Source organism: Columba livia, chromosome 3 (assembly GCF_036013475.1).
Source record: "Columba livia isolate bColLiv1 breed racing homer chromosome 3, bColLiv1.pat.W.v2, whole genome shotgun sequence".
Classification (NCBI taxonomy): Eukaryota; Metazoa; Chordata; class Aves; order Columbiformes; family Columbidae; genus Columba; species Columba livia.
In genome coordinates this window covers 89,869,484-89,897,190 of record NC_088604.1, presented here as the reverse complement: position 1 = coordinate 89,897,190, position 27,707 = coordinate 89,869,484, and the positions used below count along the sequence as shown (strand labels likewise).

The 27,707-nt window shown below is 39.7% G+C and overlaps 1 long non-coding RNA gene across 3 annotated transcripts; it reads right to left on the bottom strand.

Annotated features, from left to right (window-relative positions):
- Positions 1 to 3,774: 3,774 nt before the first annotated feature.
- Positions 3,775 to 27,707, bottom strand: LOC110359777 (uncharacterized). 3 transcript variants are annotated; one of them, XR_002415162.2, is made up of 5 exons: positions 27,546 to 27,695; positions 26,786 to 26,845; positions 13,865 to 13,951; positions 13,405 to 13,497; positions 3,775 to 4,915 (listed from the first exon to the last, which is right to left on the bottom strand). It is a non-coding gene; the product is annotated as an uncharacterized LOC110359777 (long non-coding RNA). The 3 variants fall into 3 exon arrangements; XR_002415163.2 differs by lacking the exon at positions 26,786 to 26,845 and having other exon boundaries at positions 3,777 to 4,915; positions 27,546 to 27,707; XR_010471958.1 differs by lacking the exons at positions 13,405 to 13,497; positions 26,786 to 26,845 and having other exon boundaries at positions 3,777 to 4,915; positions 27,546 to 27,707.

Below are 27,707 nucleotides of genomic sequence, written 5' to 3'. Positions count from 1 at the left end.
GCACTTCTCACTTCATTATTCATTATTTTATATTTATTTTAGAGTATAGAAATTATGTTAGGCAAAAAAAAAAGTGTGATTTTCTTATTCAACTTCAAAATGGGTTTTAAAACAGTGGAGACAACTCACAACACCAATGTATTTGACCCAGAAACTACTACCAAACACACAGTACAGTGGTGGTTCAAGTAGTTTTGCAAAAGAGACAAGAGCCTTGAATATGAAGAGCATAGTGGCTGGCCAGAGGAAGTTGACAATGACCAGATGAGAGTTACTTTTGCACCAATATAATATTTCAGGAAGTCCATCTATGGTGGGGTTAGTTCAGCTACCCAGGCTCCCACCTTCCCCCACTTTCAGCACTATGAAGGATGTGGTTTTAAAACTTCTAAGACAAAAAGCTAACTGAAAGAGGTGGCTTCACTTCCAGGACCAAAAAGAGCTTTTTTCACCATAACTGACCTCACTGCTGAAGAGGCATTAATTTAGCATCCAACCTACCTGAAAACCAGAGGCTCACCCTGGTGGCAGAGACCAATAAACATTTTCTAAATTTGCCACTGTGTCTGCTTGGTACTAAAGGCTAGGACAAAGTGTTTTGTCATTCTTCCCACTTATTTAGCCCTTAAGATCCTCTCCTTTGTCTTCATTTTACTTTTTTTTTTTTTTTTAAACTTGCTTTACAGGCTGCTGAGCTTTCTCTTCTACAAATCCACAGCAAGATTAGAAAAATAACTTATGCCCTAGCACCAAATAGGCCACTCAAAAGGAGTTAGCTTGAATGGAGAATCTATAACTGTTAAGATGTGTCAGAGCCCTGGTCACATCCTTCCTTCCCATCCTGGAGGTTTGTCTGCCTGGACTTGGGGCCAACACAGAGCTGACACCACTGGTGGCTTTTGGGGAGAGCTCCTCCAGGCAGTGCTGCTGGGGTGCTCAGTGGGGGCTGCCCATCCCCTGGGACAGGGCTGTCCTTGCCCAGCCAGGGCCCTCTTGATCAAGAGCTTGACCCCCACCCAGGGGCTGATGCCCCAGCTTGGCCACAGCCTGGGCCCAGAAGGTCCCTGGTGGCTGGGGCTACCCCCCAGCTCTCCTACTCCCTGGCTAAGCTGGTGGGGCAGCCCTGGCTCCTAGCCCAAGGAAGAAACTTGCTCATTGGATGCTCATCCATGACAGCATGATTCAAACTGGGTTTGTTTCAGTGGATCCAAGCTTTTCCACCTCCACATGAGCATATTCTATGTGCACACATGTTCCCATTAAATGCTTTGTTATTACTTCTTTTTCTGAAAAATTAACTGAATAACAACTTTGGAAATGGCTAAGAAGAGCTTTCCTTTGCCTAATTATTCAGCTATTTTTCCCACTACATTTTCAGGATATGTAGTGTTTCCTTCCTCTAAGCTAAGCAAGGGACAGTTTTAAAGCATGTGTTCAATCTGAAAACACGTGGTTAGGAAGAAGAGAATGAAGTTTAATAAAGACACTTGTGTTCAGATACCCTAACAGGAACTCAGTGTATTGCCATACACTTTCAAGTAATATAAACAGTCTGCCTTCAGACTGTGCATCTCAAGGAATAATTCCTTACCAGTTGGCCACAAGGTAAAAACACATTAAATATTCACATTTTGGTGACAGCTACAAGATTACAGTTAACTTCTTTCAGGTGTTTTTAATCCCTCTTTCAAAATGCACCACTAGAAGTCTACCCTTATAAACATCCATCAAATATTAATATCAGGATTGTTGCCTAAATTCTCTGCATCCCAAGCCAAAAGTTCACAATTGTATTTGCATCGAGTAGAACATTATGTAGCTTATGAATGTTAAGTTCAGCTAATATCACTATGAAAAAATGAGTGAAAAAGGGGTTAATTCCTGGATTTCCCCACAGCAAAAATATTAAGGCATCACTGAATTAGAGATCTTTTTTCCAAACAATATACCTGTTTCTAAGGTGTGACAATTAACTATCACAAAAGCTTATGGTGCAAGTCCAGTGACACAGTGAGCTTGGACTTGATCCAAAGCCATTTATAAACAATTTTTCTCTTTTGATATAACTGTGTTTTGTGTCCAGCCATACTATTCATCATTCCTGACACACTTACTCTCAATGACTAAATAAATATTCTTTATACAAGCCAAACATCCTAAATTATGGGGAAAATAAGTGGTTGCCTTCAGCACTTAAAAATTCCTATACTTCCACATACTATCAGTCAGTGCTAAAGCTTTCACCTCTGTTTTAACACCCTGTCCCACAGGACCAGACCCTTTTTCAGAATAACTCCACAACCCCAGACAGATGTATGAATTAATAAATGTTTCTACATGTTCAAGCAGGAGGCAACTCCATCCTGTTTACCAGAAGAAAGTGGTACAGAAGATGCAGAAGCTCATCTGTGTACTTCTGAAAGCCTTCATTTTATTCTTTCACTCAAGAATATTTATCTTCTGTCTTAATTAATAAACACAAGCAGGTATTTTTGAACCAGCATTAAAGTTAATAGCACCTATCCTCTCTCTTGCTGATGTCTTAATTTATACACTAATCATTACTACATCTTTTTGAACTACCTACTCAGGTCCACTTCCCATAAACCTTGTGTACAAATTGAGAATGGATGAGCTTAAAAAGATATCAATATATGAAAACATATGTTTAACACCTTCATTCAAAATTCCAGCAGGAAGCTTCAGAGCATGTTCACAGCACAAGAGCTGAGTAAGCATGTACCTGTAGGGAAGGAGTCTTTATTTCTGTCCTTCTTTTGTTATCAATAATAAAATCATATTCTACTGGAAACAGAGTCAACTTTAAGTCAGGCTCTTGCCAGACTCAAGGGGAGCAATTAGATGTAAAGCAAACCACCTGGTGTGACAGTAATTAGGCTCTAGATCTGTTGTTATCAGGACCCAAAGCCATACTGTGAAATTAGCTCAGAACTTTAATTAAACCTGTAGTAACAACTTACTTTTATTTCTTAATTATTATTTTATTGGGAACACAGCTGAGCAGAGGGCTGAATGACTCACTGAACTAGTAAAAACTAATATAGCATTCCCCTCTGTATTATCAGTAGAGATCTGAACAACCCTAGCAGTTAGAGTTATTAACACAAGTATGTCTCTGGCTCTTTGTCATCTACAGAGAATTAATTAAAAGGCTCAAACTGGTGTGCAGTTAGCATTTCCTACTGTTTAGATTCCATGTAGGCAAGCAATCACAGGCTGTACTTACATTAATATTAACATTATGGTTCAGTGTATCTTGGTGACTGTTCTCAGTGTACCCACCTGCCATACACAGATTGGATTTCCAGACTTATTTGGTGCCAACAAACTACATCCTCTCAGATGAAACTGAACCAGAAAGTCTGTTCTGGATCTATACCAGATGCATTCCAAATCTAATAGGGACACAGACAGTGAAGCCAAACAGCTCCAGACCCTTGGCATAGTGAGGATGTTTGGTCCAGAGTACCAGACTAATTTTAGTCTGAGCTGCACTCCCTAAACTTCATGCTATATAAAATGCAAGGTCTTCAGCACCAACAGAAGTTTTTATATATCTATGTATACACATAGACTTTTCCTTTTCCCAGCATCAGATGCCCAACCCAAGACGACATTAGAGTAGCTAAGGTTATAAAATTCCTAGAGTAGATCTAAGTTAAGTGATTTTAGCAAAAAGTTGGGGGAATGTAGGGGCAGGATAGTTCTCAATGTATTTTTCAAGAATGAATTGTTTGATAAACTTCTGCTGTTTTACCTGATAGTTCAACTCAGAGTAGCTACAACAAAAAAACTGTGAAAGATTTATTTTTATTTATTTTCTACTGCATTTTTATATTCAGAGTAATATTGCATCTATAGTATTTAACTGTATTTTAGAATAATTTAAAAGAGCAATAAAAGTGAAACATTATATTTGAATCATTCCCGAACAACTCTGTGTAGCCTCTGAGTTGTCAGATGAACTTAAAATAACTAAAGCAAACTAAAGTTTTTTTTTCACTTTGATGTGAACTACAGGCAAATTTTGACATTATAAAGTATCATGACTACAGGGACAGAAGAATTTTGAGGCTGCTGGACAAGGGTGTATAGTAGGTGTTTCCTGGTAACTGCAAACTCAGTCATCTGGTACAGTGTTGAATATCATGAATTCTCCTCCTCATGACAGGGCAGTTACTCACTAGCCATGAACCTGGACACTTAAATTATTGTCTAATCTCTGCGAAGTTTGTTTTAGATCTGCCAAGCTCCTTCAAGGATCTGGGCCATAACTCAGTCACACTGATGCAAAAGACTGCCTTCATTTTCATAGTGCTACCATGGATTTACACAGATGTAAGAAAGAGCTGAATGAGGCCCACCATTTTATGAAGAGAAGTTGCCAGGCTCTCAGCACTACTGTCACTGTGCATAGCAGCATTCAGCACTGATACAGCAGTGAGGCTGATATCTCTCAGCTCTTTACTAGTACGTTCCAGCTGAAGTCCAGACTGATGAATGATGTATTTAGTCACATAAAATGGATCTCCATTTCTCAGTGCATCACCAAATGAAGAGGTGCTTTTGAAGTTATTTTTGGTGAATTTTATTATTTAGATGTTTTATATGGGTTAGCTTGCTCAATGGCTTAACACAGCTGCAGTGCTACTGTCTGAAAATATGTCAGGCTATCAGAAAGGCAGCTTTCTAACAGCCCTTAAAGCATCAATTTCAGAGCACATTACAAACACTACTGATCCCCTCAAAATCCCTTTAAGGTACACAAGTCAATACTATAATTATTACATCGTTCTTACAGTTGTTGAAATTGCAGTAGGGAAATATGATCAGCCTTCATCAGCATTACAATGTGGAGGGTGAGTCTTCACATGGTGTAAAACTTGCTAATACCCTTGAAATCAAAACAAACAAAATTATTATGTCAGAGCCTGCACTAACAAAATAAGTTGCTTAATTGTTATTATAATTTTATTAGGAGATAGGAAGCTTACTGAGTAAATTAATAGCAAAGACCAAGATATTTCCTATTTAACAATTATTAAATCACATTACAACATAAATAGTATTTAAATACTTTTCAGTAGAAGAAATTGCTGTGATTGCCTCAGAGATGCTACAGAGAACTGGTTGCAGTTGTGACATGCTGGGGGCCCTACACTGTGCCGTACACTCTTCCTTACAATGGAAAGTTGCATGAATGAAGTTCTAAAAGCACTGAAGAGATTTGGGTAAGCAGTCTAATGACTGTGAGTATAAAAGGAAATTCCTCATTGAGGAAAATGAATGAAAATGACCTATTGGGTCCTGTTTTCTGGACATGGATAAGCTACATGTAAATCTTGTTTATCTTTCCCCTACAGATATTTGTCCCCATCTACCTGACACAGGCGGGTGCTAGTCCTGTCCTTGCAGTGAGAAGCAGTAATGCAAGGGCCAGGGCAGAACCAAGTCTGCCAGGTTTGTATTTTCCTTCCCTTGCCACAAGGCACAATGTGGGTAAAGTAGAATTAAACTGAGTGGGAAATCAATGGGCATGTAGCTGGATGTATGCAGGAAAGCAACAATGGCCAGGGTAGGTTGTCTGCTCCATATTTCTAAGCTTCTGGAATGGAATACAGGGGCAGTGAACTGGTGCTACTCCAGCTTGAATTGCTAGCCACTCCAGTTTCAGAGCATTTGAACGAAGAAACTCCCCTTCCCCCTGTGTATCTGCACTCTCAGGAACCCAGCTGTGGTGGGTTGACCTTGGCTGAATGCCAGGTACCCACTAAGTCACTCTATTATTACTCCCCTCCTTAGCAGGACAAATGAGGGAAGAAAATAAGATGCAAAAATCCTTGTGGATCAACCTCCCTCCTTTCTCCTAGCTTTTATTGCTGAGCAGACATCATGTGGTATGAAATATCCCTTTGATCAGTTTGGGTCAGCTGTCCTGGCTATGTCCCCTGCCAAGATCTTGCCCACCCCCAGCTTCCTGGTGAGGGGGAATGTTGGAGACACAGCCTTGGTGCTGTCTGAGCTCTGCTCAACAGTGGTCAAAACACCGGGGTATTATCAACACCTTTTTAGCTACCAATACAAAGCACAGCAGTGTGAGGACTGCTATAGGAAAAATTAACTCCATATCAGCCAAACCCAGTACACCAACTTTTCCCCAAAATTTAAGTCACATTTTGGGTGCTTCACTTAATTTTAGGGAGTTGTCCAGCCATTGTGAATGCTCACAATAACCCTGCTTTACTATGTAGTAATATTTTAATATATTAACATCTGTAAATAAAAAGAGACAAAAAGGACACAAGGTAAACAAGTCTCCAGACCTGTCACTGTATAACTTGGATGATTTAGCTTATACAACACTAAGTGGCAGAGTTTTACATCATGTTTAGTTACTGACAAAAAGATGTTAAGGAGATAAATTACTCCCTACTCTTTGCTGGCCTGCCAGAAGCTGCCCACTTTGGGAAAAGAAGGGAGATATGCACCTGAAAAAAAAGGCTTCTAGTCCTTGAAGGTTTGCTAAGATAACCCACAAATCCCAGGTGTGGTGATGTCCCAGGACTGTGGTAAAAACATCACACTCCTTTTTGTGTAAGTCACTGGCCAGTATATCCATAACAAAAGTTTGAGTGCAAAACTCAAGTTTAAAAATCACGATTGAGGGAAAAGCATCCCTAACCCATTACTGACTCTTTGTTCTGTGCCTGGGCTGTGAATTTTACAAAAAATAAAAAAGCTTTATTGACTGAAAGTATTGCTTTCATAACAAGCTCAAATGTCTTGGATTAGCCTTTGTTTGTGAACTGGCAGAGGCAGCACAACCATGGGTTGGATACAATGTCTCTTTTAAAAATAAATTGACTGCAACCAGAAAAAAAAACAAAAATCAGTTATCATCCTACAGTGTCCAATGATGCTCTAAAGGCTGCCTGTCCTCAAACACAACCTGCCAGGAGTCAAATATGTTATTAACTAGAAGCAAAAGCTAAGGTAATTCCTCCCTAAACTCTCCTTGGAGAAGTGAAGCTTTACGCTGTTCTTAATACAAGCAAGCATTTTACAGGCATAGTTCAATCATGTACCATAGAACTACCTGTCACAATTGACATTTAAGCACCATTCCTGTTGTAGGATTTTGGAGCAATAATGACACTTCCAACTTGTACAGCAACATTATTCAAGGATCTGTGAGTGATTTAAAAGCAATAATTAATCAAAGCTTCAGCATGTGAAGAGTTAGAGGCAGCTCTTTCCACACTAAGTGAATTAGATATAGACTCCAAGAGGTATCACCCAGGGCAAAAAACAGAGATGGAGTCTGGATCCTTGGAGCACACTGTGTCAGTGCCCTGCATCGAGCACCAGATACCACCTTCTCCCACCTTTATGTGCTCTTCCAAATGCTCAGTCAATCCACATTATAGTGAAGACACTGAACATTATTTTTAGTACTTATTTACAGTAAATGCACATTATTGTCCCTAGATTGTTTTGTCTTAATTGTTTTCTCCTTCCCTTTCCTCCCCTCCTCTCAAAGTGAGCTGCTCTTCATTATTACTAAATTGCCAAAGTAGAGAGTTACCAAGGGGCTGACTACATTAGTCTCAAATGTCTTTTCAGGGTATTAAAGTGTTTTCAATTACCTCCTAATACACCTCTAGGGAGCCTAGGAGAATGGAAGGATTAGTAGAATAATTATTTTAAATTATTTAAAGGTGTGGAGTTTTTTTTCCCCTCTTATTACATGACTATTGGATTTAATCCTAGGCCAGAGATATTTGACAGTACAAGCCAGATTATCTAATGAGTAATCTTGATCTTAGACCAAAGAGTTATGAGAAAAGGATCTAAAAAAGCACATTTCCCTTCCTTCTCCAAGAAGATAGAGTAAAAGAGTAGGGAGATCTCTTATTTTACACCAATTGAAATAAGGTGAATATTTCAGCAGTTGTTAAAACTGATTGATAAGACAGTCATGAATGGGAGATGAACTTATCAGGCAGGAACATTCATAAAGAAAAAAGTATAAGTGATCCACTCCTACTTATTGCATTGTGATTAAATAAGACTCAAATTCAGCCAGCTGAATTGCCAGTTGAAACATTTCAGGAAGGGTGAACTAAGGTAGCTCAGATTTGTCTAGTTCTCTCTGATAGCTACTAACATGGCTATCGGCACCCAAATACTTGAGCATCTCAAACCTGTTAGATGTATTTTAGCTTCATAACATCCTAATGAGGTAGAGAAATTTCATTTTGATTGAATTCAGGAACTGGAGATATGAAATCACACAAAGGTCACAGTGAAAGCTCAGAGAAAGCCAGGAACACAATCTGAGCAACCTGAAGATCTCCTGAGTCTTACCACATCCTGGAGACCAACAGTCTATACAAAGCACCAATGCAAAATGAATAAACAAAAAGTGCCACCAAAATGAAATACAGACCATGGTTCTAGAGGGAAGAAAACACATGCTCTACAGGGCAGAAGATGTTTATCATGGCACAGTCTTACCGTCTCCAATCTTAACCATTTCTAGTCTTGTATGCTAAATTAGCCATCCAGCCTATGCTCTAGGCTGCTTTCAAAACTTTCCCACTTCCTACAGTTTTCTATTCTACCTGACTATTGTTTAAGGCAAATTTAATTCAGCAGCCAAGTTAATTTTTCTGACTATGAAAAATGAGGCTACATGACACTTCCATCATGGTGGCTGTCAATATACCTTCACTATAATTAATACAATTTCCTTCACACTGAAGCTGGAACCTGGCTTCTGTATTATAAGGTCTTGTGGATTAAACATAGATTTGTTGATGATGGCTCCCAATAACAGAACTTTACTTACTGATTTAAAACTAGGATCTAGATATTTTACTTAGCTCCTACTTTCTTTGGATGGACACCTGATTAATATTGATTACAAAGTGCATCATATTCTGAGCAACAGAAAATATAAAATATGACCAGACCTTATGTTCTTAGGCCCTATGTATTGTCAGTATCACAGCTGTGTCATGATTTACAAATGTTCTGAATTTTAATGTGCCACCTATGGAAAGTACTGGGGATCACAATAACATCAGTCAGTAACAAAAATGCCTGTGAAAGATATTTCATATAGTAATCCCATCTCTTTTATACTGTGGAAGAAAATCAACATACTGCACTTTAGCAGAAGAGCTGAGAAGAGCTGTTGAAACCACAGTAGTTTTTTTGGGGTTTTTGTTCATTTGTTTTTTTCCCCAGTAATGTTTCTTCATTCCCAAGAATTAGTTAATCAAAAAGTAAACTTTAGGAAAAAAGTTTCTGGCTCAGTTTTTCCTTCCTCCCTCCACTTCCAGATCCAACACTGAACTTCTTGAAAAATAGACTCATGCCTGCTTATTGAAGAGATCCAAGGACTAGCATCAAGCAGAGCATGAATTTTGAGTTCAAAATTCCTTATACTCAGCAAAACCTTTAATCATAAAGGAGTGTCTCTTTGGTTGGTGTTGACTGTGTACAGGTGTGTGTATATACACTCACACATGTTTCCACAGTCCTTTTCCTGCCTTTTTCCTTTTTTTGGTTTCCATTTTCTCCTTCCTCTTAAAAAAAAAAAGAAAAAGTCTCTGCTTATCTCTACCGGAAGAGGGGAAAAATTTGTGTGGGCAGACAGGCACATCTTTTTTTTGGTCTCTGTTCTTATCATGAACACCTGACTTATTTTAGTCATCTTAATCCATAAATATTAAGGTCATGCTAAGAGATGTAGTGACTACTGCTGATCCAAAGAAAGCATTTTTCTCAAACTTTCTAAGACTATCTGTCCTGGTTTTATTAAAAAACAAGTTTCTCTCTTAGTGAATTTTGCCTGCCAGCTGAAGCCTTCATATTAGCTGCATTTTCCTGGAGAACCAGATACCTGTTTTGGTAAACACAGCAATGCAATGCAAGGTTATTGACAAGGACAGATTCACATCTCACAAGAGGGTCAACAAGAAACAGGTGACCAAGAAACTGACCAATGGAGTATAACATCCCATTCACTTGAATGCTTCATATCAAAGTAAGAGATCACAAGGATCTCGTCCCTTTTTGCTTATGGCTAACATTAGAAGAGGACCTCGCTAGTTGTCCCTGCGAACTGAGGCCTAGTGACAGACTGAATCCAGCTCTGGTTGGCTGCAGAGTCCAATCCAGGACTTCAGGTGCTGGTTCTGCAATTGCTGAGACTTCCAAGATTGGTTTTGTATTTTTTCTCTATTCTTGTTAGTAGCATTAGTAAAACATTTGTAATTTTTCCAACTCTTCCCTCTGTCCTTCTTTCCCTCCTGATTGCCTGTCCTTAGTGGGAAGTGGGGAGAGAGAGGGGCTGAAGGGGAAGCAGGGAGAGAGGTTAACAGTACATCTGCCACGGTTTTATTGTCACCCTGCAATCAAGACCCTTGACACTATCATACTAATGAGTAAATGTGTGGAGATTCAATTTGAAATAAAAATTTGTAATATTTGTCAGATACATGAGATTATTAGAAGAGTATACACAAAATTATCACCAAAAAAATGAAGAAATGGGCAAAAATGCACCCAAGCCACAACTTCCATAAAGCTATCTAGTGTTTAGATCAGTTTTAAGAGAGATATTACCCAGTATTTCACCACCAGAACCAGTCCAGAAATCAGAACTAGGCAAGAGAGAAGTTTCATACTGTACCCAGAAAAAAAAAATTCCATTGCTTTCACTGTTATTTGATCTCTTGAGACAGAATCAGCCTTCAGAAGGTAGCAATACCTTACTCTGAATGCTATGAGAAGTGACCAGTGTGTTTTCAAGAAACCTTCACCCATATTCATCCTGACCCTTTGCCCTTCTCTAGGATACCATTATCTAACACACTTAGGGAAGTACTACATCAGGTAATGAAGTGGACTGCAAACAGGCTGAAGGAAAGAAGCCAGGGAGTCACGGTCAATGGGGCAGAGTCCAGTTGGAGGCCTGTATCTAGCGAAGTGCCTCAAGGGTCAGTACTGGGGCCAGTATTATTCAATGTATTCATCAATGATTTGGATGAGGGAATAGAGTGTACTATCAGCAAGTTTGCTGATGACACCAACCTGAGAGGAGCGGCTGACATTACAGAAGGCTGTGCTGGCATTCAGCCAGACCTGGACAGGCAGGAGAGTCAGGCAGGGAAAAATTTAATGAAATACAAAGGCAAGTGTAGAGTCTTGCATCTGGGTAGGAACAACCCTAGGCTCCAGCATAAGTTGGGGGATGACCTATTAGAGAGCAGTGTAGGGGAAAGGGACCTGGGGTCCTGGTAAACAGCAGAATGACCATGAGCCAGCAGTGTGCCCTTGTGGCCAGGAAGGCCAATGGCATTCTAGGGTGTATTAGAAGGGGGGTGGTTAATAGGTTCAGAGAGGTTCTCCTTCCCCACTGCTCTGTCCTGGTGAGAACACACCTGGAGTATTGTGTCCAGTTCTGGACCCCTCAGTTCAAGGAGGACAGGGAACTGCTGGAGGGAGTCCAGTACAGGGCCACAAAGATGATGAAGGGAGTGGAGCATATCCCTTATGGGGAAAGGCTGAGGAAGCTGGTCTCTTTAGCCTGGAGAAGAGGAGACTGAGGGGTAACCTTGTTCATGTTTATAAATATATAAAGGGTGAGTGTCACGAGGATGGAGCCAGACTCTTCTTGGTGACAACCAATGGTAAGACAAGGGATAATGGGTTCAAGCTGGAACACAAGAGTTTCCACTTCAATTTGAGAAGAAGCTTCTTCACAGTGAGGGTGACAGAACACTGCAACAGGCTGCCCAGGGGAGTTGTAGAGTCTCCTACTCTGGAGACATTCAAAACCCCCCTGGACACATTCCTGTGTAGCCTCGTCTAGGTGTTCCTGCTCTGGTGGGGAGCTTGGACTAGAAGATCTTTTGAGGTCCCTTCCAATCCCTAAAGTTCTGTGATTCTGTGAATCTCTATGTTCTGCTCAGCCCAAGGTCAACCAGCTGATGTTAAATCTGAAAGCTTTGACACCCCATCTTCATTCCAGGAAGAGTGAAATATTAACTCGCTCTTCCATTTAGAAGATGAAGATAGCTCCATCCAAAACCAAGAAGCTTAATTTGCAATATTAATAGAAATATTTTCACAGAGAGAAATGAGACCCACCCACCAGACAAAATAAACACAAATGGTCTTAAAAAATAGTAGATGCTACAGGTATTACTGACTCTCAAGCCTTACATTGGTAGTAGTTTTAAAATAGAGTTGCTAGCTATTTTAGAAGTAGCTTACATACAGATGAGAGCTACAAAGCAGAACTGTGCATAGAAACACCCCAGCTCTGCTAATTCTCTTGCTAAAATACTGTCTGCATCCACACACAACCCAGAGTTAAAAAAAATGCATGCCATAGCAAAATTCTACCTGGGAACCCCAAAGCAGCAGGAGACTCTTTGGGTGTATGTTAAATATTTCCCTACATCCCCAGGACACTCTGCCAGCTCCAAGTCACTACCCAGCAGCACACGAAACTAGAGCCATGGAAGGGATGTGCACGTGTCATCTGAGTGCCCTTCTCCTGCTCCTTGTTAAATGTGTTAACACAAATAGATTGAAAGTTTTAGCCTGAAGTAAATTAATACATTATGTATAATGACAAATTATGCAGATTTATACCATATAATCAGTCAGTGTGCTTGCCGCTGGAGACAGTTGGTGTCCAAAGTAGTTAGAACTTGAACAAGTAAGTTCAGATTGTGCCCATTGGGTACATCACTTCAGTCTCCTAGCACACTACTTGATGATTGTCTCTAAAACTACCATTTCCTATTATGTTCATATTTCAGCTTGTTCTTCTCAAACTTTGATGGATCCATCCACCTTTCTTCAACCTCTTTACTTTGGACAGAAATACTCAAAGGCTGCTAAACTGTTCTGTAGCAAACAAAATACAGCATAGAGAGAGTTTAGAGTCTATTTTCAAGGGCTTGGGAGCAATTCCCTGAGCATTACCACTTTGGTGGACTATGGTCTTAGTAACAGGGGCTTTGGTGAGGAGGAGAAGGAGGAAGGAGAAGGTAGAGGCACTATGAGAGGAAAAGAAAAAGAAAGAATCACAGGCCCAACAACAGGATTTGAGCTCAGGCTGCCCTCTGAAAACTTCTTTCTCCTTCCAACACACCAAGGGGGCAGTGGCTCCCTACAGCACAGTGTACATATTCAGGGGGGACAACTGTAGTCTTGAAACTAACCCCCTAGACTGACTGAAAATCTGTTGTCACAGATCTGCTCAAAGTCATTTTTAGTACCCGAGTCCCTCCTTCCCCATCCCATTCTTCCTTCTCTTGTTATGTAGGCTGTAACCACCACAGGGATAGCATTTCTTACCATGTTTAGACCTTGTTTTAGTTGGTGCTTGGTGCCAGTGTAATCTGGTTTCTACACAAACACTTGTCTCATTCCCAGTTTCTTGTTAAGAAACTGCAAAATATAATAAATTCAGGATTCTTTTCCATCCTTCTTATAATAGTACTATTAAGCTTTGTCTTTGCATGAAAGAAAAAAAAAAATCAATATTCCTATCAGAGATATCACAGCTTACTAGAAGTAGTGTAGTGGAAGAATCATCCTTTTTAAATTAATTTAATTTTTCAGTCATTTATATTTTAGTAATTTTATTAATTTTTTAACCTTTTTAAAAAAAAATCCATCCTAGTACTGAAGGTGGTGGGATAAGTGCATTAACTGATCTCTACATGTCTCATGTTCACCCAGGGAACACACACACAAAAAAAAAAAAAATCAGGCTCATCAGGCAGGATTTCTGGCACACAGAAAGCACACTAACCTTGTAGCAGTCTACCAGTGGTGTCCTGCCACCTCAGAGACCTTCTAGATTGTTCTGGAAGCAGATGCATAGGCTGACCATCTTTATCTGCAGTAAACAAACACATCAACCTAGTAACTATTATTACCAAACTTTTTTTCATTTTGCCTTAAATTTAGTCTCACAATTACAACTGTGTGATTATTTTTTTACCTTAAAAAAAATCTTAGAACCATCAAATTCAACAGTTTTAAAGTGTCTTTGCTCTATCAAACACCAGTAGTAAATAGGCCTGAATACCACTGTCAGTCTCTGTTGCTTTGATAATACCAGTAAAAAAAAAAGGCTAGGGATCACTGCCTAGATACAAGGTTTACTGGACCACCATAGCTTGCATCATACAGTTAAATGGGACAGATAACAATTCCTATATTTGGACAAATATAATATCTCTATCTAGTTTACTGCTTTCAGTCCCCCAGTTTTTATGCAATATGGGTAATAATTAATTATGTTTCCTTTTAACCAAAAGGTTTGAGATTAAAATGACTTTCAATTCCATTGGCTTTTTTTGTCGGAAAAATTAAAGCAGGAAAAATTGATCAAAAACCAGAAAAAACTTGAAATCCTCAGAAGAATGGGAAAATAAGGATTTTTTCCTTTCTCTCTCAAATTTCTTGGGTTTCTGAAAATAAATACTATAAAAATACTGGGATAATTTGGAAAAAAAACAACACAAAGCAAAACCACACACACCACACAGACCTTGTGAAACTTCAAATGAAAAATGGGTATTTTTGACCTGTTAGTGTTACTTTCCTGCACTGCCTGTGTGATGTGCTCTGATGTTCTTAATGCAAATATAAAGCATCATATAAGAAGTAAATTACATTACTTATGGGTTTCCCACATGGTCCATTCATATACAAAAGATTTACTTTAGTATCTCATCTCACTTCTGCATGTTCAGTCAATGCCTATACTGGCATATACAAGGCACATGCGCCACCAATTATCTGGAAATTAGATCCTAACACAAGGCACTTGTTTCTTATGAAGGTGTTGCCCAGAGCTATATGTTCTATTGACAGTCCTTTAAAATTAACAATCATGTGTTTTGTCAGATCTTAACTCAGTTTTGGCCTCTGTTTTTCCCCAGGGTATATAATACCATAGTGATGCTCTATGGACTACATTATTCCACAGGATTCAAATGTGAGGAGTTGTTCAAGAGTACAGTAGCCTTTCTTTGCCTGAATAATGATGACAGTACTGATTACCCTTAATAAAGTTATTATGCTGTGTGCACAAATCAAGCACGAAGAGCAATCAAGTGGAGGACAATTGGTTTAAAAAAAATGATCTTTATTCTTGCTACATGTCTGTTGGACCTTGAAAGCAGTAATAGGATGGCCTTTAAGTTCCTACTGCTTTGATAAAAGATGAGTAGTGAAGCCAGATACATTTCTTCCAATTTGATAGCTATAGCTTGCAGGCACTGCTCAGTACCTAGAGTTTACTTAAAGTGGAAGTTACAAGAGGACTTGAATTGCATATGTAGTTGGAATACTTATGTAAACACTTTAGTACAACAATGACAAATTTTATGCAGATGTGGCTGTACACAGAAATATGGAAAGAATAAACCCCAACAATCACCCCCAAAAAAGTCAAAGGAGATAAATGGGAAAAAAAGCAAAAGTAAACCCATCTTATCAATGGCTGAACTGGTTCTGGCTGAAGTAAGATCAGCCTCATACTAGCTCAAGAAAAATCCCCTTAAAAAAAATTAGTGGACCTAATTTCAGTCTGCAGCCCTTTCCCACTACTATCAGTTGCTCAAAGTGATTTTTCATACTGTTATGCAAAACTGCTGCTGAGGCTGTTTTGGTTCCTCTTACACACCAAAGTGTCTGGATGATGCCACCTAAACTCAAAATGTGGTCCATGAGCAGAATCTCCACTTTGCAAAGAGTCAAGACCTTCTTAGAAGATACCTCACACATACTCACAGACACCTCTTGAAAACCTAAAGCCTTGAACACATACAGTTTATATCAGCCAGATTGGTTTATTTTGTCCTGTATTGCTAAATGGCTGGATTTAGATTGAAAATAAATTGAAAGACTCAAGGAAAGGATGGCTCTTCTTCACTAGGAACCTAAATGGGTCCTTCAGTTCTTCAAGGGAGATTCAGAAGTCCTGAAAATTTGAACCACAATCCATTTTGAATCAGCAAACCATTTAGCAGCTTCCTGCAAACAACCCAGTCCTATAAATATGCCCTTGTGAGACAGAATATGGACAAGATTGTCTTCTGGTCCTTTCCTTGTTTGCTTTTTTTTTAGGGCTTGGATTATGGACAGATTACCAAATAAGGGGTTTCTTGAGGGCCCTTTCATTTTACTCTTCCTGCCTCATTCAACTATTCAAGGCTTTTTGCATTTTCTCTTCCTTATTTCACCGTGTCTTAAAAATCACTTCCAGGCCAGGTAACTCAGCCTTGGGCAACACAATTGTGCCAATTACATGAAGAACATAGGTATTTGGTTTAGAAATGCACGTAAGGTAAACTTCTGATGACTGCTGTTGGATCAAAAAAAGGCACAATATAGTGCAAATCACAAAACCAGTACATTCTGATGAAGATAAATTGAATGAAAATAAACTAGAATTTACCAGGCATGGTCTCTAATTCAAAGCAATCTCTTCAGGAGATTTGCTTTCTAATCTATGAGCCTGCATAGTCATCATGCCTGGAAACTCAATCTCCCACCATCAGCATGCTGTGCATGGCTTTCTGAGAGATGGAGTTTCTCTGCTATGTGTATTTCTAGCATTTCAAGTGTTTCAGGATTTACTAGCTCAATTGCCACAAAAAAGCATGCAGTTTCCAAGCTTTTGTATGCTCAGGGTAATCCTCCTGACTATGCAATCACAGATCCTTGGTGGTTTTGGCTGTGTCTACAAAAGCCCATTTGGTAAACCCTAAGAGGTAAAATTAGAAGCATCGTGTCTTTATTTTGAAGTTATTTTAATTAACTGGAACCTTCAGATTTCTTTGAAAACAGCTTCAAAATTAATTTTAAATATGGGGCTCAATCCAACCAACATGCAAAAGTAGGTCTAGTCTTCAAGAAAGTATAGAACTTGAAACAAGCTTTGCACATAGCTGTGCTGTTTCTTTTCCTCCTTCTCCTCCATCCCTATTTCCCTTTGATTTTTCACCTTTCCCATCTCCCTACTGACAGTTCTAGTACAGCATTCATTTGTTCAGGAAGCTTCACTAAAACGAACCCACTAACATCATGAGTTTCCAGCAGCATATGTAGGAAACTGTAGAAACTGCTGAATTGGTCAATCAGCTGACTGGCATTCCTACTGAGCAGGGAAGCTACAGATTGAACAAGTCCTTGGTCATCGGTATCACAGACAGGAAGGACAGCTTTATTTATTCTACCATCATGACAGGCTCCCCATTCAAAGGCACCAGCAATATAAGTACATAAACATGTGAACAAAACTTTTGCACAGCAAGTCCTACAACCATTATTGAAATTTATGGTTGTGCTTCAGCTTTCTTTGGGAGCCCGAGAGTGAAGAGGATTTAAGAAAATTACAGTGAATAACCTTAACCTGGCCTCTAGGGATAGGCTCAGTGACTTACAACAATTTCTGTCTTTAAAAATCTAAAAAAAATAGAAGAGTTAAGCAGAATAACATACAAAAAAGTGCCTGTGGATCAGAATAATTCACCTGACAACATTGATCTTTAACAGTGTTCCACTTAAAACAGTTACTGTTTTCTCCTTAATATAGCAACATCTAATTAGTGTTGCATTCTTGCAATGGTAGCAGTTACTCCTGGCTAGTAAGCCCCTTCCAAGTGGGGATGAAAGAGTTTTGGATGGCAGGTAAGTTACTTACTGACATGTTTCTAATAAGCCATGGCAGACTGTTCCAAAGCTTGAGCACTGAATAAAATCAAAGGAAAAGTAAAGAGGGGTAAGGAAGGGTGAGAAAAAAGACATTAATGACAAGCTGTTTTGAAAGCAATTCCAAGTGGCCGAAAGCCCAAGAAGAACTGGGCCGAGAGGTCCTGCTTCAGTTATTTCCATTGTTATGTGCACATGCTAAAGAGAGTATTCTTACTAAATCAACTTTGTGTTACAGTCCAGGAATTATTAATAACTGAGTCCATGGAAGTGTAGCATGCAAACACTGGGTAAACATTTATTTAAATGCCACAGTAATAGAAATTGTTAACTGAATGATTGCCTCAGAATTTATAGTGCATAAGGATGCATCTATAGCAAGAAATTCACAATCCAGCTGACCTTTCCATGCAGAAGGCAGTTATTCATTAGTAATGTGTGGAAACAAACCCTGACATGCTGCTGACCCATGGCAACTAGCTCTTTCACATATGGAGCCCAAGTTTTGCTCAGCCTATACAGTATCTGAAGGACCACATGCAATCTCTGCACACTGCCTATGCAGGGTGTAAAAGCACACCTTATACTGACTGAAAGTCATTCCCTGCCAGCTGAACTCCCTGCCTGCAAACATTCCCAGGCATACTGAATTCATTACAATGCACGCAGCTTGGTAGTCCTATTGAACTCACATGGGTTTGCTCCAGAGGCAAATGAGAAGTTAACCTGTCTGACCTTGCATGGGAGAAGTTGAGGAGAGCTCTCATTAGCTGAACTAGGGAAGCAGTAACTGAAAACCTGGGAGATTCAGGAAAGGAGGGCCTGAATTGATTTGCCTGTCAAAATTACTTGCCTGCTTTAAATTAGATGTGTCAGCATGTCAAAGCTGACTGTACACTAAACCTCTGCTCCTCCAATATCAGAAATCCAACTCATGCCAAAAGAGCACCACCATCCCTACCCACCGTTCTGCTCAGGATCCTACAGGGTACTTGCATATTGTTTTGGGTTTTTTTTTCTATGAAGTAGAATATGTTAGCAAAAAATCCAGAGCAATCCTCCTGATGTCAACAGATCTGTTTCCTCCCTATTAGCATGATCCCCAAAATAATGACTTCTGGCCCTGCTCTTTTCTAACCAGATCCATGCAAACTACCTTTTATTTCACTTATCACTGGCAGGACACCTTTTAGGAACAAAAATACACTCACTGACCTATGAAGTCAGAGACCTCCAGTTATAACCTCCTTAGTATGAGAATACTTGACTACCCTTTCATATCCAGGCTCACTGTCAAGACTTAAATAATCCTCACATTGTTTAAACAGACACACTATACTGTGATTACATACAAATATTCAGTGGTATTAAGTAGATGTGACTGATTAAGGCTTTTACCCCTACTTGAGTTATCATTGAAGGACTAAAGATATTTGATACAATTCCATTACATACTTCAGAAATACTATTAACAATCTCAATCGATCAGTGCTTCATTCAAGTCTGAGTATCATCATCCAGCCAGCTTCCTCAAAGAAAACCACCAGTCACTGCTGGCATCTTTAACAGAACATCACATCACTCCAAGTTTTTATTTCTTTCTCTGATTTAAAAATGCCTTTATGATCTACCCCTTGAGATCTCTGCTTTATTTCTTCTCTTGTAATGATCTTCAGAATAAAAGTAAAGGCAACTCCAGAGGCTTCAAGTGGTTTTATTTTCATTCACTCCTCATCTTTATTTCCTTGACACTGCTGACAACAGATTTGCACTAACAGTTATATACTCCTAAATTATTCTCAGGTGCACAAAAAAAAGAACACCACACAGAAAAGCAGGGAGGTGAAATGCCAATACATACAGCTGCAAAGCAACAGACCCTTCAGAAGTGAACACCTTTTTATTCTCTTCTAAATTTAGGAAAAAGGTGGAGACCACAAAAAGATAAATACCTAAGGCAACCATAAAGTGTTAAAAGAATGAGAGCATAAGCCACACAAAGAGCAAATCATAGAGTTAAATATAAGACAACAGGGAATATGATTATAGTCCAATACCTTAAAAAATAATAGATTAAGGAAGGAAATTAATTTATGGCCTTAGAAGATAAGGCAGAAAGAAATAGCCATAAATTAAGAAAGCTGCAGGTCAGTCAAGGCATCACATAAAGGCTCCTATAAGTCAGAATTAAGACAGCAGCTGATTACATTCTCCAGGTAAATGAGAGAGATCCTCTTTACAGACATTCGAGAGGTTACATGAATAAATATTACATCAGTGAGAGTATGTCATAGACAAAAAGCTCTGTGACACACAGAGGGTTGACAACAGGTGACACAGAAGACTTTTATTGCACTAACTTCATCTTTTAATTGGAGTTGACGTGCCTGGAATATTTGTCAGGCAATAAGCCACAGCATGGGTCAATCTGAACTGCTAGAGAGTACAGTAGCAATACTGCAACAACAACAACCTTCCCAAACATCCATTTCAAAATAAAGTTTCACACACAGACACTCATTCTATGTAAAAAGTAATGAAAGATAAGCTTCAACCTTATTCCACCCTCCTTTACTGAAGTGCTCTACAAGCTGCCAGAAGTACAGGCAGGACAGATTGCCATTACAGACAGTATGTCTAGTGACATTTGAAGAAAGGTGAGGTTTTTTGTGTTTGTTTTTCCTCTAGTTTGCCAGGTGGGACAAAATGTGTTTGCTTTGGCAAAAATAGGTCGGCCATCAGGTCTTGCATTTACACAGTTAATTCCCCTCTGCCTCCCAAAAATCTACACAGCTTGTTTATCTGGTTGAAATCCTAATGTCAGCTTAGAAGATTGTTACCAAGCATTGCAGTCAAGACCCAACAGTAAGAACTAACTGAAAAGCGACATGAAAGCAGGCAGAAAACAAGAATAATCCAACATCTATCAAGAAGTCAAACTTCAATGTTTTCATATTTTCAGTTTGTTTATTTAACTTTGGTGGGTGTTAAACTGGAATTACATTCAGATTTTGTTATAATCAGTCCCCCAAACCCTAAGCCTCATGACTCTGCCTTCCTTAAAGCCATAACACTAACTTAAAGACCGAGAGACCTGAAAAATAAACCAAAATGGATTTGATTTTGACTCCTGCTTTCTGCTCCTTCAGCCAATGCACGAGCCTCAACTTCAGATTTTCCTCTCCTACAGCCATGGGTACCAACTATAGTTCATTTGCTTCTTTGTTTTTGAAAGGCAGGAAATTACATTTAATCACACACCTCCAGATGTCAGCTCTTCAAGAAATAAAGTTATGTGAGATGGGACAAAGTGGTCTCTTACTAGTGCTCAAACCTTGCTGGTTTTCCCCTAGTTTTCAGCTTAATCAATAAATACAACATGCATCACAACTAAATCCCACATGCAGAAAACTGCTTTACTGAACAGGGTGGGAATTCATCACATGATTAAATGCCTTGATGACTGGTACCATAAGTAACATGTCATGAAAGAAGAGGGGAAAAAGAAACAAACAGAAGCCTGTGGCTTTTCAGAAACCTGCTTTCTTACATCTCTGGCCAAAGTCTTCACCTCCTGACTAAACCTCTTCAGAACTATACCAGACATAATTAATTTCTTCTGTCAAATATTTTGAGATTCCTGACAAAACAAAAGATGTTCACTATAGAGATCTAGTGGAATATCTATTTACATAATTAAAATCACAGTCGTGGCAAGATATATGTCAAGGGAAGACATAGCATCTAGAGTTACAGACTGCTCTCAAGAGAAGGCTATTTCTATTAGTAAATAAGAATTAATTATCTTGAATCATTTTATACCCCATTTCAAAGACACAGCCTAATTCAGGTAATTACTTCTGAACAGAAGTTATGTGCTGAGTATCAACATTTCAGCATGTCATTATGGTCCCAGGTATATAGCATAGTTAGCTTACTTTAATGGAAGCTAAAAGGAATATTTGTGGATCATAGTCAGACACATTGCTCAATCAGGACACTCTGGAAGTAGGAATCATTGCCACAGGCTGTTGTCCTTTGTTTCCTCCTTGTCCCTCAGATAAACAGCATCCACCTCTTTTACTTGTAAAACTTAGAAATTGAGACATCAGGCACTGGCCTAAATCTGAGGACCTGGATTCCTTGACAAGTTCACCAGCACCACAAATCCATGGCAGGTGAAAGGGACACCAGCCAAACAAGTCAAGGCAGTAGCATAGTCTCTAGAGCATACCTCATACCTACACTTTGTCAACCTTTTCAGGTATAAATAAAGTATAATAAAATATAAAATAAAGATTTTTTTTCCCTGATCTTTTACACTTAGCTTACAAAGAAAAACATAAGCATTATAGCAATATGTTTGGTTGAAATACATACTACCACATTTAATGTCACATAATTTGAAAGTCTAGCCTCTCTCAAATTCTATAGAAGATTTCATTTTCTTTGCTCTAGGATTATTACAGCATTTTCAGCACTGTTCAACTGCCCATGAATTGTGTATCTGAAAGGTCATGGCTCACAAATTAAGATGCACTTCTCCCCTCAGAAACAGTGAAAAGCTCTTTCCCCCCTTAACCTGTTAAGCACAGGATCAACAGAATCCTTAAAGGTAAAAAAAAGCAATGCCAGCCAGGAGGATGGGACAAGATGACTTAATGGGTCTTCACCATCTTTATTTCTCCTAGCTAACCCAGTAACTGAAATCTACATACACACCTTGGTGATGGGATGCTAACGCTTCATGGCAGACACTGTCTCTACACAATTAGAATACAAGCTAGAAAAGAACCAGTAGACTAATTGTGGCAGAAAGTACACACTTAATTTTCTGATAAATAACTGACACTTTTTTTAAACACCTACTTTTTAATTAAAGAAAAAAAGTTTTTAGAAATTTCACAATCAAAATATTATGACAGAAGAAATCCTCCAGAAGTAAAGGATGCTGTCACAGAGGCACCCTGAGGTTAGTTTAAGGGACAACAGGGTCCAAAACAACTCTTATTAAACCTGTGAGAAACAGGGTTTTAGCACTCCAAAAGTGACTTAAATACAGGTTTGGATATCAGTTGAGGAAAATTGTCAAGGGGCGGCAACTAATAATTCAGATGGTCCACAGAGTGCATACACCTGGCATCATCAAAACAATGCCAGAGGAACTCCTGAGTGCGGGAAGAGTACACACTTGCCTGAACACTGTGTGGGATTATTTTAAAGAGATACACATCCTCGTAGTGAGTACAGAAAGTGTACACTCGCAATTATGCAAGGGTAAATTTATAATACTCACAATCCTGCGAGGGTTAATATACATGCAAATGTGCAAAGAATATTACACATGCTTATGTGGAAGCATGGGAGGAAAATACACTTGTGATTATGCGAGGATTAATTTTATACATGCTCATATTGAACACAGAAAGTTACTTGTGCATATGTGCACAGAAAGTATAGATACACTCGCAATCCTGCGAGGAGAAGGTTTACTCACACATGGCAGCAAGGCAAGTGGAGTCTGCATCCCAGGGAGGTGGGAGGGAGCTCTCAGCAGCAGCACCTAGCTTGCGCTCCAAGAGACCCACGACAATGGGCAGAGTCTTGACGAGAGTCCCATTTTTTATAGGCTGATCAGATCTGACTGTAGGCATACCAGAAGCTTCTCTGCACCCCCACACTGGCTGTGGGGTGCCCCTGAAGCCTCCAAACATTCCCCCACACTGGCTGTGGGCACCCAGCAGCTCCCTGGCACCTTGGCACTCTCTTCTCCTAATGGCCCTGGCCAGGGTGCTCTGGGGCCAAACAAAAGAAGCTGTTAGCCTCAAGTAGCAGAGAGAGGGAGATATGTCTACTCCTTCCATTATGAAGGAGGGCGGGGGAGAGAGTGGGGTTTGCATCCTGCCACAGATGCTGTCAAACACTCAGTTACATCTGCCCAAGCCTGAATGAAACATACAGAAGCAACTACCAGTTCCCTTACAGATTGTCACAGAGGCACCCCAAAATCAGTCAGGGCAGTGCAAAATGGTCCAAAACAAACTTTTCTTCTGGCCAGAAGAGTCCGGCAAAACAGCCAACTAGTAACAGTGTTTATACAGTTAGTTAGCACTCCGGTAACATAAAATACAGGTTCGGATATCAGTTGAGGAAATTATTGGGGTACAGCAAATAAGAATAATGATGATCCACAGCGCACAAGCGCACACTCACAAGAAATAAACCAGAGCCATCTCTGACTCCAGGATACTACACCTGCTTGTATTAGCAAGGACTACACTTGCCTGAATTAGGGAGGGACTTACACTTTCCTGGGGTCAGCAAGGGCCTTACACTTCCCTGATATGGCAAGGAACTATTCATGGACATCACTCACCCAAACGAGGAGGTGAGGTGCTCCCATTCCTGGGAAATTATCTTAGACAGCATCCCAGTCTAAGGGAAGGCCTCCGGCATACAGAACCTTGGCTCTGAGAAGACAACACAAAGGAGGTCCTCAGTGGGCACCCCATTTTATAGAATGATCAGATCGGGCTGTGGGCATTCCAGAAGATTCCCAGCTTCTCAGAACCCCTCCCTTCTCTCCTAATGACCCTGGCCAACAAACATGAGGGTATCACAAAAGAAGCCATTAACTGCCCCATTGAAGGAGATGGGGATGACAGGGATGTGCATGCAATTGCCACATCAGTTCTTGGGGCAGGAGGTGGGGCAAGTGTAACTACCACACAGATATAATCACAGACTCCACAGACACTTTGCAGATCCTAGGTCAATAAAAGGAAAATGGCCAGAAAGTCTGGATTTAAACAGTTTGACTTAAAGGGATTTTAGGTTGTTCAGACACAGAATTTACTTTGAGAAATCATTACCAACTACTTATGATACTGAAGATTTGCTATATGTGGGTAACAGATACACTATCGTCTGCATCAACAAAAAAAAGCAGCTGTACAACTCAACACTTTCAGTATAAAAAAACCAGCAAATAAACATATATAATAAAGGAAAGCACAACTACATGATAGATGATTAAAGCTTTCAGGGCTGGCCACTAGGACACCACCTAAACCACTTTGATTTTCAGTTATTTTCTTTTTCACAGAAAAACCTCTACAGGTAGAAGGAAATAGGACATTCACTGATGACAATAAGACTATTCCTGGTTTAATAAAGGTGAGATTTTGCCCGCTATTGGAATTTATCCCTGTTCAACAGCTGCCTTCTATGAAAGTCATGAGTTGTGCTTGCCAAGATCTGACATAACCAGACAGCTTCCCATTTTCTATAGCTACTTGGACTCTGAAAAGCATAACTAGAAGGAAGGAAGGGTATTTTTCCCTCTCTACAGTTCTATAGTACACACACTCTAGAGGGACACTCCACTGTGACCAAGAGCTTTGCATGTTCATGTATTGCAGCTGTTCAGAAAAAAATCCCAGAGGGCTTAACTCAATGCTTAGAAAGCTTTGTATTTGCTTTAAAACACATTACAGAAAGGCCACAACTGAAATCCACTTGGGTCCTCTTGTGTCTTTTTTATAACATGTTAAGCAAATCTCCCAGAGGGAGGCTGCCTGCTGATCTCAGCTTCAAGGTGCATCCACAAAAACATGTTCAAGGCACAGGCAGAATGAATACCCACAGGTATTGCTGTAAAAATCCTTGAGCAGCAGGGATTACCTGTGTTTTGGGAAACTAAGGCCACGATTGTATTTTGCTTATTATTGTATAGATTAGTTTCAGCACATTTATCTGGATTCAGAGTCACAGTAGGGACAGTACCATTCTTTCTGTCTTTAGTCACTCAAAAGTTTACAGTGAGTTCAATGTTTACCCACACAGGCAAAGCTTCTTGAAAGCCAAATAAAAGTGTCTCCAAGAGCATCAAGAATAACTGCTTTAGGTCCTATATTGCAGTACTGGGCAGAGGAGAGTCTCTAGAAGCTCCTTCTTGACCCTTTCTGAGTAGTTCATCCTTGGGGTGCAGTAGGATGGATACAAGCCTGCTCCAGCCCTGCTAATCACTGAAACAGAAGTGTTGGGCACGGACTCTCTCCACTGACTTTTCTCAAGCCATCTCAGATTTAGAAATGCTTCTACGTTAGCAGTCAGGAGTATCTAGCCTGGGTGTCACAAACATGCTGTCAAGTCTGCTTCCAGATTTGAGCAACACTTGGTACTTTTACTGCATCATAACTAATTATCTTTTCATCTCCATTTGCCTGAGGGTGTCAAAGTCCACAGTATAAAACCGGTCCTTTCATTTTCTTACTTATACTTGAAAGTCCATTAGAGAGCAACATGATTTTCAGAAAAGGATCCACATGTTGTATTACCATAGTCTATTTGCATAGAACATTTCAGTACATTCATTCATTTTTATTGACATATGAATTGAGAAAAGGGCCACATCTAGTCCACAAAGAACACACTTCAAACAAAAGCATTCCATTCTGGAGTCTGCCTGCCTTCTTAAATCATACCTCCCTAAAGCCAGAGACACAAGGAAACAACGTAGATAAATGCATTTCTAAGGCCACAGGGGCAACATCCTCAGCTCTGCCAGACAGTTTGATGTCATATGGTCAGATGGAGCTGAGCAGGTGAGCATGTCAGTGATTTTGCTGCAAAGGGAAATTTGAGAATGATAAGTAGTATCAAGAAAATGAGGAAAGCAAGTCCTGTGGTTTTGAGATTTGAATAGCCTTTGATTAGACTTCCTCTCTTGAATTTGAGGAGAGAGTTCTTTTGGAACAATGTAACTCTAAACATTACAGTGGCTTTCCTTTCAGCCCTCAGTGGTCGGCTACTACAGAAATAAATCGACATATTTGCATGTGAAAGCTCTTTTATCATATCTGGGCTTAGAATGGCTTGAGAGCTAGCAGGTATGGAAGGATGAAAAGAACAGATTGCCCTTCAGTAACGAAAAAAAACAACCCCAACAAGTCCACCCCTCACTTGTCCTCCAACCCTCCAAAATAAAACGGAAAAAAATCACTACCTCCTTCCCAGGTGTCAGGGACCAGAGGAGAAAACACAGGTGTTTTCAACTTGTGAAAGCCTTAAAAAGAAACATGTAAAATAACAAATATTCTGTTATTCAAATAGACCTGGCTTTGTATTTTGCCCACTGATCAAACTGGTCTGAGCAAAAGACTGTTTCTTCAGTCTTCTGTTGTTTCTCCATTACACTCACTCTGTGTTTCAACATAAAAGGATACATGTGAAGGAATATGAAATTTATATGCCATCTCTAACTGGTCACCTTGCCCTGAGTATGAACTGAAGGCAAAAGCATCTTCCCTTTCCACTCCACACCCAACAGCTCAGCCTCATGTCAAAGACAACTTGCACAAAGACAAAATGAGGCTCTTCTTGAGCAAAGACACCATCCTCTCTCTTTGAAAGGGATCAGGACCCATTCTAAGCCTGAACAACAGATTATGCCATCACCTCTTCCCTCCTCCTCAAACTAATGATCTTGCAGGAAAAGTAGACATGTATGCTAAGGAGAAAGAACTACCAATAACAGTGAAATCCTGCATTTCAAACCTTCCACTTCCTGAGTCAACAACAGAAGTTGCATAGAACTGAGACACTGTCTCAAGAAGAAACCAGACTTTCTGTAGTAACTGGACAGAACAGCCAGCATTTTAGAAACAAGCATAGACTACAAAACAATCCCATCCCAACAAGACAACCTTCAATAAAGATGTTAAAAATATCTAAATTACCCTAAAGAAAAGGCAAAAACTACTCACCATATTACAATAAGCTTCCTCTGAACTTTCCAGTTTTCTCAGTTGAGCAGAAGCTTCAGACCATGGAAAAACTAACAGATTACAGAAAGCCTCACAAAAACCATTTCATGTGCATGCTGTCTTAGATGAATCTTCTCTCCATTACCCACAAAGGACTGAAAC